At 48.3% G+C, this 13462-nt stretch overlaps 1 pseudogene across 1 annotated transcript; it reads left to right on the top strand.

Moving 5' to 3' along the window:
* The first annotated feature begins 5531 nt into the window (after nucleotides 1–5531).
* Nucleotides 5532–13216, top strand: LOC148473253 (uncharacterized; annotated as a pseudogene). The gene is made up of 4 exons (XR_015872987.1): nucleotides 5532–5689; nucleotides 6912–7070; nucleotides 8537–8657; nucleotides 11944–13216. The product of XR_015872987.1 is annotated as an uncharacterized LOC148473253 (transcript).
* Nucleotides 13217–13462: the final 246 nt, after the last annotated feature.

The raw sequence follows: 13462 nt of genomic DNA, 5'->3' as shown, positions 1-13462 counted from the left end.
ATAATCCCCCGGTTCCATCGCCAGAATGAGGGAACGCAAAGTTTCCATCCTGAATTTGGGAACCCTGAGAAACCTGTTCAGGGACTTCAACTTGAGGATGGGGAGATGAGAGCCATTGGGTTTCTGCACCAGAAACAGCATAGAGTAATACCCCATCCCACGTTGAGACTGTGGTACGGGTATAATGACCCCCGCCGTCAGCAAGGCCTCTATGGCTTCCTGAACCTGCAAGGCCTTGGTTTTGTCCTGAGAAGGACTTGTGCAAAAAAACTGGCGAGGCGGCCTGTGCCGAAAAGACAGGGCGTACCCCTGGGAGACCACTTCTCGCACCCAGGCATCCGTGGTGGTATTGTGCCAGCACTGGGCGAATTGAAGAAGTCGGCCTCCCACTCTGGGGTCCCCCAGAGGGAGGCCCGTCCCATCACGCAGAAGGCTTATCTTCTTGCTTGGAAGAAGGGCACCTAGCACTCCAGGCTTGCTTCTTTGGCTTTGAGGCGGTCTTGGGTGCGGTTGCCTCGGGAAGGACTGATCCTTTGCCTTGTCCTGAACCCGAAAGGAACAAAAGGCCGAGCTCCGGACCTTAGCAGGTGTAGCAGCTGAAGGGAGGAAGGCTGACTTGGATTTTGCCAGGGTATCTACTATTTTGTCCAGGTCCAGACCAAATAGTCACTCTCCATTAAAAGGTAAGGCCTCCAAGCCTTTCTTTGAATCCGCGTTTGCTCCTCAACCACAAGGATCTGCGAGCAGACACTGCTGCCGCCGAAACCCTAGAGGTCAGCAGGCTAGCATCCAAAGATGCTTCTCCAATGTAGGAGGCGGCATCTCTCATCTGTCCTAACAACGCCCTCTGGACATCCGGAGCTTCATCCATAAACGTGTCCTCCAAGGCGTTGGCCCACCCCTCAATAGCCTTGGCCACCCAGGAGATGGCCATGGACGGCCGGGCTACAGCCCCTGAGAGAGAATAAATAGACTTTAGACAAGTCTCCACCTTCCTGTCCGTAGGATCCTTCAGAGAGGATATAGACGGCAATGGCAAAGTAGCACTCCTGATGAGGCGTGTTACATGGGAATCGACCGCAGGTGGAGTTTCCCATTTCTTACAATGCGCTTCCGGAAATGGATAATTGGACGCCAAGTGTTTCTGTGGCAGGAATCGCTTACTGGGCGTCTGCCAGGCCACCGTCATGTGATCAGTCAACTGATCAGACAAGGGGAACGCTGCAGAAGGAACCTTAGCTTTTTTAAAACTAGGATACCTCGACTTGGGAGCGGGTGCCTCATCCTCAATCAGAAGAATGGCCCGCACCGCCCTAACCAGAGCCCGCACATTAATGGAAGAGTTAGTGTCTACCTCCTGGACTGAGGCATCTGAGGCTGAGTCATCCTGCACCTCACCATCATCCGAGGACCCCTCAGAGTCCGAAAAGTGCGCAGCCTGCGCCATAACTGTGGTTTAGACGCCCTGGAGGGCACGTCACTGCGCAATATCGACTGAAAAGCCGAAGATGCTGCCGCCAGATCTTGGACAGTGTGGGAAAGCGCATCCACCCAGGGTGCAGGAGCTGCCCCAGGAGCCTGAAACGGCACCACAGCCTGCTGCGCCACAGGGGTGGACTGTATATACATTGGCAACCCCGCATAGGGACCAACAGGCTGAGACCCCGGGGGAGTCTGCAATAATTGTGGGACACCTGGGGAATGGGGGATGGCAGGCTGGGGCAACGCCCTAGTAGGGGCGGCAGTCGGGACCGACATATGGTCCACGATGGACACCAGCACCTGGGAAAACATCGCCCATGGTGGATCCTGCGACATAGGAGGTTTAGACATACCAGGGAGCGCCTGGCACCGTCCGCACAGGCCGTCCTGTGACAAATCCTCCCTATCCACTCCTGCAGAACAGCGCCTGCAGGAGAACAATACCGGAGCCCCAGAGTGCTCAATCTCCTCCTCAGACATGACTTGGGAAGAAAACGTGTGCACTCACCCGTGTGCTGGACAACAGCCCACAATATGGCACTGTGTAGCACACAACTGTATGTGACGGACCTCACAAATACGTGATCTATATAAGTGAGGTCAGTAGAAACACCCTTCCCCCGCACACCTGTAGGGCTGTAGGAGAAGGAAAGGGATAGGTATAGGCTGACAGTAAGTAGAAAAAAGACACAAACAGGCAGCACTAGCAAAAGTCACATCTCATGCAGCAAGATATACTCTCTGCACCTTTCCACTACAATCAACCTGCCCAGATTCAGTGTCTGGGAGGGCTATAGTGCTGTGTACACTGTCCTTTTGCAGGGGAGAGGTACACAGGGGGACCGGTCCGCGTGCTCCCTGAAGATCTGCGCTGCCACTTGGAGAAAATGGCTGCTGGAGACCTCAGAGGAGGAGTGGCCGAGGAATCTGCAGCTCAGCGACTACTAGCTGAAAGGTGCGCTGAGCTGAGGGGAGGGGTCGCTAGACAGGGAAGGCTTCCTCCCCTTGCTAGCAAATTTAACCCCCGGGTTGCCGGCATCCCGCTTGCCGTTTATTTACCCTGGTGGTCTAGTGGTCTGGCTGGGTATGCCTCCGCTGAAGGGGGGCCCCCCGCCACCGCTAGCGCCCCCGGTCTGTCCCCTAGACCAGGGGCATGGGACTGCATTTAAAAGGAACCCGCGCACCGCCGCTAATCAGACGCCTTGATCTCCCCGGCGTCTCCGGCAGCAGTCCCGGGGGAAACCAGAGTCCAGCTAGTACAGACTCCGGCTTCCCCCGCCGCGATCCCCAGTTCAGTGCTGGCGTCGCGGCACCAGCAGGGAGGAGCGGCAGCGTGGGCGTCTGTATAGACAGCCCATTGCTGCCGCTCTGGAGAACAAAACTAAAGTAAAAAAAATAAATTTAACCTAGTTAAATAAAAAGCTTTAGGGGGCTGCTCCTGCAGCCCCCCCCCCCCCCCGCAGGGTGACCCGACTCCGGCCGGGCACCATCTTAAACTGAGGTGCCTGTGGCTCGGGGGCGGGGTATAGGGGAGGATGGACCCAAGTGCATCCTGGGAGCAGCTAAAAGCTTTAACTCCGTGGTGCCCCAGGATCCAGCTATACCCCAAGGTCACCCTGTGGACCCCTATGGACCCTGAAGCAGAAACTACTAGTACACACACATACCTCCCAACTGGTTTGAGGGATTGAACTTGACTGTCTGCATCTACTGTATGTCCCATAGGTTGGAAAGTTGGGAGCGCTCACCTGCTAGTGGCACGTGCCTAACTGTCAGATTTTAGGGGAGGAGTGTCTAGGGTGGCCCAGTGCTTCTAAAGCGCCTATATCACCACTCCTTGGAAGACGCCGATTATTGGTCGTTTACAGATAGCTGACCTGCCAGGCCGTGGCTGATGAAAAGCACCACAGAAGCAGAGGGGCAGGCAGACCAAAAAGTACTTAGGGGTAGAGCTGACAGATAGCAAAGATGGCGAGGAACAACATATCCTAAGAGAGAAACAGGTTAAACAAGTGTTGAAATAAAGGGGAAGCAAAGGGCACAGTCACATTAAAGTGGAACGCTAGACGAGGGGGAAAAGAAGAATAGGGTGGTTTGAGAACACTAAGGGAAAACCAGGGAGAGGCAGAGCACAGTGAAAGGGTTAGTGAGTAGTGTGTCACGGGATTTTTTATTTAATCTTTGAGTGATATACAGTATGTAGTCTTCATTCTTGCACCCTGCACCCAACCCTGTGCAGTTCCTCTTTCCTGCATGGGATGTCGTTCTCTGCTCTGGTGCTTCTAGCACACTCTGGTCTGTATCTCAACCGTTTGTTGCATCAGTTGAGTGTGCTAGAAGCACCAGAGCAGAGTGTGACACCCCAGGCTGGAAACAGGAACTGCAGGGGCTGTGACAGGTGCAGGGTGCTAGGATGAAGACTAATATGTGCACAATGGAAACTAAGTATAAGCCCTGTGCGTGTGACAAATTCGGTTTGATTTGGTGGAATTCCGTGTACGTGGCCCTGTAGAAAATCTTTCCCTTCAATCGCGGCTTGGTGACACTCCGCTACTGCAGAAAGTGGCGATGTGGCGTTTGCTGTGTAGGCCACAACTTCAGATGAAATAGGCACATCTTTTGTGGGTGCCCAACCTCTGCAAATATCTGTTCTGGTTTTTAAAACACATTTCCCAGCATGCCATGCCACTGTTTTGTTGTTGGGGCATGCTAAAAGTGTAGCAGGGCATACTGGGATGTGTAGTTCCACAGCAGCTGGAATGCCGTATGTTGCCTGTCCAAAACGAGGCTGAATTTACCAGAGGAATTGGTCTCGTAAATAAAATATAGCCTCTGTTCCTGAACACCCCCAGGGCAGTGGGTGTTGGGGTAATTATTGTAAATTCCAAATAGCATTTTAAGTTGTAGCACTACTGGTCCCAGAAAGCCGTAAACTGCTTGTTATGCTGGCACTTGTAGATCTCTATATGTACAGGTTGAGTCTCCCATATCCAGAATGCTTGGGGCCAGGGATATTTTGGATAACGGAATATTCCGTATTTTGGAATAATTGCATACCATAATGAGAGATATTGGGAATGGGGCCCAAATATACATACAGAATGCATGTATGTGTTATATACAGCTTATACACACAGCCTGCAGGTCACTTTATACAATATTTTCAATAATTTTGTGGCTTAAGCAAAGTTTGTGTACATACATGAAATTCAGTTGTGTTTCATATACAGCTTATACACACAGCCTGCAGGTCATTTTATACAATACTTTTAATAATTTGTGCCTTAGACAAAGTTTGTGTACATTGAAATATCAAAAATCAAAGGTTTCATTATCTCCGTCATGCCAAAATGATTCTGTATTTCGGAATATTTGGATATGGGAGACTCAACCTGTAATTGAACAAATTCCTATTCTATAGTGTTTCAGATCCTGAGACATAAAAGTCTGAATATTCTCACACAGGATTTATCTTTATTTATTATGCATCATCAGACTATAAGGATCAAGAAGAACTAAAAGTGATTTAATTGACCCCTGTCAGATTGGGTGTGTGCGTGGTTTTTATTTTTTTGCTTTGGAATATCTGCTGTGAGGAAAATCCTATATTTTAAAACCCGGGCCAAGGTATGCATTACCGGCTTCAGAATACCAATGCCGGTCATAATCCCGGTGCCGGCATCCTGAAGGTAAGTAATGGGTTTGATGGGAAGGTTAGGGGTAGGTTTAAGGGTTAGGCACTAGGGGGAGGGTTAGACACTAAGAGGGTAGGGTTAGATTCAGGCACTAGGGGAGAGGTTAGGCACCAAAGAGGGAGGGTTAGGGAGAGGGGGAGGGTTAGCATACCCACCAACAAGTGCCGGTATGTTAACCCAGTTGGGATCCCGCATTCGGATTCTGACCGCCAGGATCCCGACTGTCGGTATTTCGTAACGTTTCCCCGGGCCAAGTCTAGGTTCATGTATATTATCCCAAAATGGGCTGATTTATTGTGGCTGAGACAAACGCTCCTCTCTGTCTGCTACTTGCTAATGTTTTCACTTGTCACATTAGGGTGAAACTTACTGGCAGAAATGTAACGCCCCTCTTACACGGCATGTTCACCGACTGTCTGACCGACTAGTGTACCATGGACAGTGGCCGGGATGAAAGGACTGAGAGAGCCCTGACACATGCCATCAAGCTCATGTGCCTGCTGACCGGAGAGGTGAGTGATTAGGAAATGTCACAGAACAATTAACCAGCCAATAACACTACTTCTGACCTGTCAGGACACTGTTCGCCGAGGGTCTTGGGCTAACCAGGAAAAACACCTGTTGAGTTTGGGGTGGACTTCTGTGGAGCACTACAGTGCCCCCCAGACCCTACAGATATAATAAATGTTCTCTTCAAGAACAACGGTTGTTCAGAGCCGTGTATCGAGATCAACCGAAACCTCATCTCCATAAAGTAAGCCAGTGTGTCTTGGTCAGGCTGCTAATTATCTGTAAAGGTGTCAGCCGGAGTGCTCCCATCAATGTAGTCTTCTTAAATAGTGATCCAAGGAGACAGTCCAGAACAGAATACCCCAATGTGAGCGACAGGGAAGGTGACCAATCGGCTCTCTGCTTCAGATAACAGGTGTGGCTTCATAGCAAGATTGCACTCACAGGGTAGATGGGTTGGTTGTTATATCAGGTTGTTGTTTTTATGCACTTAGGGCCTGATTCAAAGCTGAACGCTCTGACCAGAGCGCTCGCTCTGAATCAGGGCCGTCCCAGCTAAATTTGGAGCGGCGTCCTGGCCGCTCGCATAGCTGTGGGTGACCACCCATGGGAACGCCTCCGTCTGGCAGTCACGTCCCTGGCACGCCCACCAAAGGGGGCGTGCTGTCAATCAACATCGACAGCACGTCCCCTTTGGTGCGAGACCCGGAACGCCGGAGAGCCCGTCGCTATCCGGGTCTCGCGCATGCGCACGATGGAGCTCCCTCCGTCGTGTGCATGCGCAGTGGGGCAACATCGACCCGTTTGCGAGCGTCCTTTGCTCGTGAACGGGTCTGAATGACCCCCCCAGTACATTTCCAGGAAGTTGCATCAAAAGTGAATCAAGCACCCATCCTTAGTGTGAGCATACAGAACGTGTACTTACCGTACATATTTATGCTATCGGGCCCATAAACAGAAACGCATTTTCTGCAATTTGTTTTACTTTCTTATTTTATGTAATTTTGTATAGGTTTCCACCATTCAATTTCAGTGCTGTTTGCATTGACCAGTTGTTCCTGGTCACATCATTAAAACCGCGAGCCTGGCTGCCATTTTGAGTGAATATTTATAGGCTTCTGTTTAGTGTTGAGGATTCCTGCTGCTCTGGGATTACTGCTTTTAATAAAATGTATATGGCAAATTTTAGCTCACGTTTGAAAACGTTGCCCTTTCAATATATAGGACTGTGTCCTATTGAAGAGGTTTGGAGACTCTGTTAAACGCCTCAGTTGGTTAGGAGGACGGAGCAGGACCCGGATCCCTATCGCGATACATGAGAGAGACAGTGAGCAGAAGATCCTGGAACTCACCAACAAGATCATTCAGCTGCTGACTGGAGAGGTGACTGCTGGGAATGGGACATTATACAGTAACACCAGGGGATGTGTCTGGCTGCTGACTGGAGAGGTGACTGCTGGGAATGGGACATTATACAGTAACACCAGGGGATGTGTCTGGGTGATGACTGGAGAGGTGACTGCTGGGAATGGTACATTGTACAGTAACACCGGGGGATGTGTCTGGGTGATGACTGGAGAGGTGACTGCTGGGAATGGGACATTATACAGTAAAACCAGGGGATGTGTCTGGCTGCTGACTGGAGAGGTGACTGCTGGGAATGGGACATTATACAGTAACACCGGGGGATGTGTCTGGCTGCTGACTGGAGAGGTGACTGCTGGGAATGGGACATTATACAGTAACACCGGGGGATGTGTCTGTGTGATGACTGGAGAGGTGACTGCTGGGAATGGGACATTATACAGTAACACCGGGGGATGTGTCTGGGTGATGACTGGAGAGGTGACTGCTGGGAATGGGACATTATACAGTAACACCGGGGGATGTGTCTGGGTGATGACTGGAGAGGTGACTGCTGGGAATGGGACATTATACAGTAACACCGGGGGATGTGTCTGGGTGATGACTGGAGAGGTGACTGCTGGGAATGGGACATTATACAGTAACACCGGGGGTTGTGTCTGGGTGATGACTGGAGAGGTGACTGCTGGGAATGGGACTTTATACAGTAACACCGGGGGATGTGTCTGGGTGATGACTGGAGAGGTGACTGCTGGGAATGGGACATTATACAGTAACACCGGGGGATGTGTCTGGGTGATGACTGGAGAAGTGACTGCTGGGAATGGGACATTATACAGTAACACCGGGGGATGTGTCTGGGTGATGAATGGAGAGGTGACTGCTGGGAATGGGACATTATACAGTAACACCAGGGGATGTGTCTGGGTGATGACTGGAGAGGTGACTGCTGGGAATGGGGACATTATACAGTAACACCAGGGGATGTGTCTGGGTGATGACTGGAGAGGTGACTGCTGGGAATGGTACATTGTACGGTAACACCAGGGGCTGTGTCTGGGTGATGACTGGAGAGGTGACTGCTGGGAATGGGACATTATACAGTAACACCAGGGGATGTGTCTGGCTGCTGACTGGAGAGGTGACTGCTGGGAATGGGACATTATACAGTAACACCAGGGGATGTGTCTGGCTGCTGACTGGAGAGGTGACTGCTGGGAATGGGACATTATACAGTAACACCAGGGGATGTGTCTGGGTGATGACTGGAGAGGTGACTGCTGCGAATGGGACATTATACAATAACACCGGGGGATGTGTCTGGGTGATGACTGGAGAGGTGACTGCTGGGAATGGGAAATTATACAGTAACACCGGGGGATGTGTCTGGGTGATGACTGGAGAGGTGACTGCAGGGAATGGGACATTATACAGTAACATCAGGGGATGTGTCTGGGTAATGACTGTATCATTGTGTGTATCAGGTTCCTATAAGGTGTCAGGATGTCACTGTTTATCTCTCCATGGAGGAGTGGGAGTATGTAGAAGGACACAGGGATCTCTACAAGGACATAATGGGAAGCCACCAACTCCTTGTGCCGCATGGTAAGTGAATTTGGTAGTGGCTTAGTCAGCCGCCAACAACAAAATTTGTCACATGATGAAATTCCGTTTCACTACACTAACACATGCCCATCTAGGGGATGACTGAGTTTGATGCATCTGTGAAAACAGAGGCATCTCCCAATTTCGAGCAGACTCCACATGCATCTGAATCGCAAAACATGATGTCCTGAAAGATGTTTCGAAGATGCAAGTTGGTGCAGGCAGTATAGATCATGTGCGTGAAGTAGGCATTTCTGGGTGGCTAGTATTAAAACAGACGGAGTGTCTGTTTATTACAGGAATGCCATGTACGGGGAAGGGATGCCGGTTTCAGATGGTTCTCTTGCAACCAGTGTGGGGCTGGTATTCGTGCCCATACTAATCATGACGGTTGCGCGGCACAGATTTGCATCTTATCGCATTAGCCTATGAAAGTAAGTACAGTGCGGCGGCCGTAGGGATAAGCGGCCTCAAAGTCAGCCCCAAAATGGGATATTTCTTGCTATGTAAGAATGCAACACCTCAAATTGTGAGCAGATAATATTCATATTACACATATGAAAAAAGGGACAGTGGTCAATGTTAATATATACAGAAATGATTATGTAACAATTAAAAAAAACATAATTTTTATTCCAAATTAAAATGCATCCTCTCAAAATGTAAGGTTTCTGCAAACCAACATAGTGCATCAAATGTATGCAAAATAGCATAATAATTACTGATGTTACACAAATACATGTCATTTATAGGAGCGTTTACTATGGATAGAGTCCTTTCACTCAAGTACTGCACATCATTCAGACGGGATACGTTTAGGAAGCCGGCGGCCACAATACCGACCTCCGGCTTCCCGAATCCTCAATCCCAGCTAGGGTTAAATGACAGGCGTCTAACATCTAGAATGGATGCCGGACGCCGCAAGGGTTAGGTTTAGGGCACCTGGGGGGGATTTAGGGTGAAGCACCCCCCCGGGAGGGTTAGGCTAGGGGGAGGGAGGGTTAGGTTAGGCACCCCCCCGGGGGACTTAGCTTTAGGCAGTAGGGAAGGGGGGGTTAGGGTTAGGCACTTAGAGGGGGGAGGTTAGGGTTAGGCACTTGGGGGGTTGGGGGAGGTTAGGGTTAGGCACTTGGGGGGGGGGAGGTTAGGGTTAGGCATCCCTAAGGAGGGTTAGGGTTAGGGGGGTTGGTTAGGTTAGTTTTTACTTACCTTAGGGATGAAAAGGGATTTCCAGCGCTTCCGGGCTTCCGCTGCCGGGCTCTGCTCTTTTGTCGGGCTGCCGGGAATCGAACTGCCGGCTATGCGGCAGCCGGGATTTCATACCGAATGCCATTCAGACAATCTCCTTTTCCACACTATGCACAATGCAGTCTGGGTAGAAATCTGGGTAGATTCTTACGAGATACAGAATAAGTCATAGCAATTTCACCTCCTAGATGTATAGGATGGTCTTAGTAAGTGTTAATATGTTCCCTTGTAATAAGACGGCTAAAATAGAGTTATTATATTTTATTTATATGGCACTGTGCAGAGATTAACAATACTATTATACATCAATACATAGGATTACTACAACAAAACGATATAACAAATGCAGGGTGGAATTAATGGGGGATGTGAGGGGTCGGGCAAAACAACTATTATGGCTAGTGAAAGAAAGGAATAGAAATTTGCTGGTGGAATGGGGGGGGTTAGGAAGCAAATCAGCATTGAATGAATCTGTACCTAACAAGACACACAGGTTCAGTGTCACTGGTGGGAAATGGGAGACGGGTGAGGAAGTGAGTTCCAGAGCAGTGCGCAGCATGTGGGAGTGAGAGGACGGGGTTCGAAACAATATATCGTGCGCATCTTTTCATGTGTACACCCGATTGTGCATGCACAGCAGTCGTTCATCACACCGTGAATAGGCCGATGCAATGAACGACGCCATGCTGCAATGCTAACAATACATTGCACAGTCGTGCACCGGATTGTGCAGTGTGTACAGCCGGCGCCATGTATCGTTCTAGCTTTATGCTATCTATGCCTGTTGGCTGAAGTTCTAACCTGAGGACCTGCGTATTCTAGATCAACCCGCTTAATTTGGTCAATAAGTTTTGTGGAATTAACCACAGATCATATCCATAAAGGAAGAAAATGCCTCCCAGAATGGGAGTGTTCTACATAAAACTCTTGGGCTCTAGACGGACAGTCCTAAAATAGCTACATTTTAATTTTTTATCCCAAATTTGCTCATCTTGACAAGATGTCGGGAAGAGCATAGCGCAAAACCACCCTGGAAGTCACAGTCAACCTAAGAACACTTACCTTACCGTGGTTTGGTATTTTCCCAAACTAGAGGGTTACATGAAGGATACAATGGGTCACCACTGTTCTACGGTATGCTGGCAGGTCAAATGGGCAGCAGTATTGTCAGTGCTGCTCCTCTGTAAACTACCTTGTTACATAAGATGACAGCAGAAGGCAGAGCAGCACTCGACTTTTGGAGACTTTACCCTTTTAACTTTCCTAACCTAAGGATCTCCTCCCAAAAGTAAATTTTTTTCGATTTGGATGGAGTTCTCAAAATATCCAACTTTAAATATTGTGGGTTTTAGTCCTACATAAATAGCGTCTTAGTGACAAAGAACTTGATTCAGAGTTGCACCTGTATCCATCTTGCGGACAGATCTTGTGACTTTTAGCGCCGCATATGTGTCAGAGCAGCTGCAGGCGGTATACAGTCGTGTGCATCTCAATTGCATCTGAGTGGGTTTAACTGCGCTGTGATTGGCTGTTTTCATGTAGGCTAAAGCTGGCCACACAGCTAAAGATTATCTGGCCAACTAGTTGATTGTTTGGGAGCATATTGCTGATTGTCATTTGTTTTCATACCTTACCAGATTTTCATGCCAAACGCTGGAAAATGGACAAAAACTGTTGTTTGAACAAATTGTTTAGATCAAACATTTAACAAACTTGTCTGACGACCATTTTCATCAGTTTTCCGGCATTTAGGAGCAATTTGCTGATCATCAGTTACTCCCATACGTTACCAGATTTTCATTCCAATCAATCGACTACTTGGCTGGTTGGACAGATAATCTTTAGATGTGTGGCCAGCTTTAGTGGTCTAAGGACGAGTCGGGGGAGGTGTAAGCAGAATTGCGTGTTTAGTGGATTAAACATGTTACATATAAAGATGTACACTTTTTTTTTTTTTCATTGAACAGAGGCCATTTTTAAGCCTCTATATATAAAGAAAGTTTGTCTTATGTATATAATAACTGCGTCTTTCCAACAGATGGACCTCCCTCGGCTTACACCGGTGACACATTTCATACCTTGCTCGATGGCGGAACTGCAGATCATTATGATGATAATACTGAACAATGGAGGATTTTTAGTAAACCTCAGAATATAAGGAAAAAACTAAAGAGCTACGTGACCGAAGAACCTGTCGTCAGGCGGAAACAGGAACAGAACATAGACAGCCGTATAGACGGATACATTGATGTGAGGGGTAGTTTTAGCAAAGCAAACAATGTATCACTCATGGAGAAAGAGATAAATTGTGATCCTGAGTCTTTAGCTGTAGATCGTGGTGTATCACAGGATACAGATAAACTATATAGCTGCTCTATGTGTCAGAAGTGTTGTCCCAGCAGCACGGATCTGATTAGACATCGGAGAACTCACAAGGTTCTGAGGTCGACCTGTCCTGATTGCGGAAATCAGTACAGTTCTATAGTAGAGTTTGACGATTCAGCATCCGAAACTGGCAGAGCGGCCTGTGGGAAATGCCTGAATCTACAGTCCAGTCTTTCCAAAGACGCTGGCTCTGAAATTAATTCATTTTCCTGTGCTGAGTGTGGGAAACGATTTGCTTCCAAACTCTCTTGTGACAGACACGTAAAGCGCCATCACTCCCTGGTGAAAGTCTTCAGGTGTGCTGAATGTGGCAAATAAACTAGTAGCACCTCGGGCCTTCAGAATCACGAATGCGGGAAAGGTTTTGCACAGAAAGCAAATCTTATCGCACATTACAGGACCCACACAGGAGAGAAGCCCTTTTCTTGCTCGGAATGTGAGAAGAGCTTTAGGTATCACTCACATCTAGTTGCACATAAAAGATTTCACACAGAGCAAGTATTGTCCTGTTCCGAGTGTGGGAAGTGTTTTACATATATCGCGCACCTTGTTATGCATCGGAGAATCCACACAGGAGAGAAACCATACGCGTGCTCTGAGTGTGACAAATGTTTTCATAGGAGTGCCCAGCTAATCCAGCACATGATGATACACACAGACGAGCCGCCTTTTCAATGTAAGGAATGTGATAAGTGTTTTAGGTACCACTCTAATTTTACCAGACAGCAGAAGATTCACACCGGCGAGAAGACTTTTCAGTGTTCTGAGTGCGGGAAATCATTCACCCGCAACACAAGTCTGACCGAACATCGGATGATACATACTGGCGAGAAGCCGTATTCCTGTCCAGAGTGTAGAAAATGTTTTATCAATTGTACTCTTCTAAAAAAAAGCACAGGAGAATTCATACCCGGAAGAAGTCTTAAGTTTGCGGACATTTATCGCACGGCAACGGAATCTCGCAAAAACGCTTTGTTTCCTATAAAGATTTTTTTATGTGTTATGAAAAAAAAGTAATAAAAATATTCCACAAATAGGTGCATCAGAGGCCATTGCTTATGCGATATTAGTACCATCTTAAAGACAGCAGCGATGATCCATAGCCTGGCAAACGTACTATTAAGACTTTAAAATGGAGATATCAGAAGAGAGAGCTGATGGTTGTCTCAGGT

The sequence above is a fragment of the Taudactylus pleione genome, unplaced genomic scaffold, assembly GCF_031769625.1.
Source record: "Taudactylus pleione unplaced genomic scaffold, aTauple2 ptg000946l, whole genome shotgun sequence".
Taxonomy (NCBI): Eukaryota; Metazoa; Chordata; class Amphibia; order Anura; family Myobatrachidae; genus Taudactylus; species Taudactylus pleione.
Note: the sequence above shows the minus strand (reverse complement) of the source record. Positions and strands in the feature narration are given on the sequence as shown.